The sequence below is a fragment of the Camelina sativa genome, chromosome 19 (genome assembly GCF_000633955.1).
Source record: "Camelina sativa cultivar DH55 chromosome 19, Cs, whole genome shotgun sequence".
In the NCBI taxonomy this organism is placed as follows: Eukaryota; Viridiplantae; Streptophyta; class Magnoliopsida; order Brassicales; family Brassicaceae; genus Camelina; species Camelina sativa.
The window spans coordinates 17856864-17861067 of NC_025703.1; positions in this window are offsets into that span (position 1 = coordinate 17856864).

A 4204-nucleotide genomic window follows, 5' to 3' on the forward strand; every position below is an offset into this window, starting at 1 on the left:
GTCAGTTTGCTACGTTTGCGTAAGGTCACCCATACTGAGACTACTCGAGCCAAGCACGCTTAACTCTGGAGTTCTCTCAAGACCCTTGACCGAAAAGATATGTGCACTTTGGTGACATAGGTGGCCAAATTAATTCTTTTAAGCCTCTCCGCAAACCGGGGTGTCACATGGTTAAACAAGGGATAGACAAGATACAAATCATAGGAAGATAACATAAGAGACCAACAAACAAGTACAATCTCAACAATTTCTTGATAGATCGCATCCATAATAACTCGAAGGGTTACAAACTCTAAGACATAGGTAGAGGGGACCATCAGCTGGGAGGAGGAACCTTGCAAGACTGACAAATCTTGATAATCCAAACCACTCCAAACAGGAGGGATTTTTGGGAAGAAAACCAAATTTATGCCAAAGAAGCATCAAACCAGGAGCATCCAATAATCCTCTTTAGATTGGAAGTCCTTGCTGAAACCACAAGGAGGAGGAAACAAAGCCTCCAATGACACGTAAGTCAAACAGTCAGCAAATGATGAAGGAGAACAGTCTTGAACAACAATCCCGCTTCTATTTCAAGCATAACAGTTAATACAATGCTCCCAGTATCACTACCACTAAACACAAGTGAGGTATATGGGAGGATAAAAGGCTCCATAAAGGAATGATGAGGGATACAAAAGCCCCGATGAACCAGGTGAACTGGTCAATTGGCTAGACTCAAAGAACTTTGTCCAAGCTGCCACAAGTCAAGTTTTAGCAAAATCCTAACCAAGATAAAATCTGCACACTACAATAAATGATCACATCAAAGCAATAATGGTGCTGCAAGAGATCACTAAATGATATAAGATTGGAATCACTCCAACTTAAGATCACACAAGGATCAGGAGATTCCAAGCTTAACTTGCGGAAGGTGGAATTCATGAGCTGGCTCAGAAGCACTCTCTCATTAAGGATGTTGAATCACTCAACACACTTAATCCGCAGGATTCTAAAGCACTAAGTGAATCACTCACAAAGAACTAAAGAACAAGCAATACAAAGACTCAAACTTTGTAAAGAAGAAAACGTTTCTATTACTTTAAAAATGATCAAGGGTGCTTTACAATGAGACTAATGATCAGCATATATAGGCTGATTACACACGTTTTAGAGTTAGAAAGAATACACAAATCACAATAATTAATGAAAATATGACGTTGGACCATTAAGTGTAGAATCAGTCCAAGTAAAGTGAGGTGTGCCTTGTATCTCGTTAACTTGGGGAGGAAGTGGTGACGTCTTGGAAGCTTCTTGGGCACTATTAGAAACACAAATATGCATAAGAATAGAATAGGAAGTAGTCGTTGGGCATTGATGACAATCGGATCCAAAAAAAAGCAAGTAATTATATAACTGAATCCGCCTGATCCAATAGCTATTATTGCGTGTGAATATCTTCCAAATATTCTCTGGTGGTTGTAGAGGCTCTCCTGATTTCCATATGTAGAATTGAGGCACGTCCAAGTGAAGGCAAATGGAAGTTTCCATATCTGGCTCCAAGTAAATCAACAGACATGATTCAAAGGTTGGTTTGGACTTGGGTATTCTCTTGGGTTGTTCTCCATGGGCTGGGGACTTGTGGTGAATCAAATAGGTTTGTGGGCTTCCTCTAGGGCTGGTGCAAGTGTCAAAAGGCCAAAACACTTTGTAGCTTGCAATAATGTCTGATTCAGCATGTCTGTCAGCGAGTAGTTCAACAAGTAGTTCAACAAGTACTTCAGCTATGACTTCTTGTGTCATCTTTGAATCAGATGAATGGTAAATGATTCCTTGATGACTTGGTGTTGCCTCATTAAAAACCTAGGTACACCCAGTGGGAAAAACCCTAGACAAGGGAAAAAGAGTGCAACAGTTGATAAACAGGTTTTCACCCAGGGTACAATTCCCTATGCAGTTGTAGTACAAAGGGTTATCAATCCAAATGGTTGTCTATTGCTAGCAGGAAGGATATGATCAGAACAGTGCAACTCAAGCCAAGCAAATAGGGTTTTTATCTAACAATCCTAAAATAACTAAAAGGAAAGAATATAAACAAGAAACCACACGACCTAAGCACTCGATGCAAGCATTCGAGTACATGATCGGGTGGGGTGATCGAGTAAGCAAATGGGATATGAACAACTCGAGGTGTTACTCGATGCAGGTTATCGTGTACCTGATCTGGTAAGGGATCGAGTAATGAAAGAAAATGTAAACAATTAAAATACGAAAGCTTCTAAGGATGACGTAATCGAATCCTAAGTATTCTTGACTCGTACAGATGCCTTACATGCCTCAAGCAAATATTTCCTAGACAATGAATCTCTAAACCTTTTTACCACACTCTCGCACTAGCAACAATCAACCTTGATCACTCCCCTACCCAACTCTCGTTGGAGAAACATGACCAAGCAGGCATTAAGATCCTATTCATTATTGTCAGTAAACCCCTTACTCATCTAATCTCTTAGGCTAAGTGAGTAAACCTCTAGAATTGGTTGATTCAAGTATCTCATCTACACCTCTCGGTGGTAAAACACCTTAGATCTAATCTCAACCTCTCGGTCTGTTGACAATATTAAGAACACCAACCTAGAAGGAAATCTATCAAACGTATACAATCAAGTTAAGGCATCCTAACCGATCAAGAACACAAAATCATCTATCCCATCCCTNCGTAATCGAATCCTAAGTATTCTTGACTCGTACAGATGCCTTACATGCCTCAAGCAAATATTTCCTAGACAATGAATCTCTAAACCTTTTTACCACACTCTCGCACTAGCAACAATCAACCTTGATCACTCCCCTACCCAACTCTCGTTGGAGAAACATGACCAAGCAGGCATTAAGATCCTATTCATTATTGTCAGTAAACCCCTTACTCATCTAATCTCTTAGGCTAAGTGAGTAAACCTCTAGAATTGGTTGATTCAAGTATCTCATCTACACCTCTCGGTGGTAAAACACCTTAGATCTAATCTCAACCTCTCGGTCTGTTGACAATATTAAGAACACCAACCTAGAAGGAAATCTATCAAACGTATACAATCAAGTTAAGGCATCCTAACCGATCAAGAACACAAAATCATCTATCCCATCCCTAGAAACTTAACTACACTACTCGGACATAATAACAAGAAACATAACAACAAAATAAGAATGAAAATTGCATTATAACAAACGGTAGAGTAGAGTAGAAAGAATACATGATAGAAATTTAAAGAAACGATCAAAAGTATGAAATAAAATGTAAAACAAAAAGGGAAAAATGTTTGAGCCGCTCAGTTCCCTCACAGAAGCTCTCGCTCTCTGGTTTGAGGGTCTGCAGCGTGCTAGTTTTCGAGCTAGGAGAGGAGGGGTTTATATATGGAAACCCCTTTGACCTAGCTTCCCAGACCTGCCCGATGGTCTACTCGATGGGGTACACGAGTATGAAGTCGGGTTACTCCTCGGGTGGATCTTTGGGTTGTTCTTCATGCTCTTGGATCCTCCTCGATCGTGTTGGGGTTCAGACTTGTTCTTCTAGCTCGATGGCTCCTTCGGGTACATGCTCAGGTTTGTCCTTGTTTGCCCCATTTTAGGCTCTTAAGCACATGTTTTCATCCAAAACATGCAAATGCAAAAATGCAACACCCTAAATGGCCTAAAAGTGAATTCCTACAATAAATGACCTAAAAATGCTAAGTTAAGGGTATGAACAATGCAAAATATGGACAAAAACGGATGCTAAAAACTTGCAAATTAGAGAGTTATTAGACCCTAAACTTAAATCTTGCTAATCCTCTAGCAAGGAAGTAAGAGGGTGCGGTTTGAAAGCGGGGACTCATAGCCTTTATATGATAAGCGAAGGGTTCAAGCTATAGTTTAAACCCTTTTCTCATTAACTTTTTTTGTTTTTTTTAATATCAAACCCCCTAGAATTACACTACCCACATCCTTGATTTAATCTCTCCTTTTCTTTTTCTAACTCCCTAAGGTTTATACTTTAAACTTCTAGCTCTCTTCTTTTTTTTTTTTTCTTTTCTTTCTTTGCTAAACTCCTCATATGTATATATATATATATATATATACATTTTCTTTCTTTCTAGGAGACTATAGCAAGATTTTCTTCTCTCTCTCTTTTTTTTTTTTTTTTTAAATTTATTTTAGAACTAATTGATTCTAACCTTAGGGACTCTTT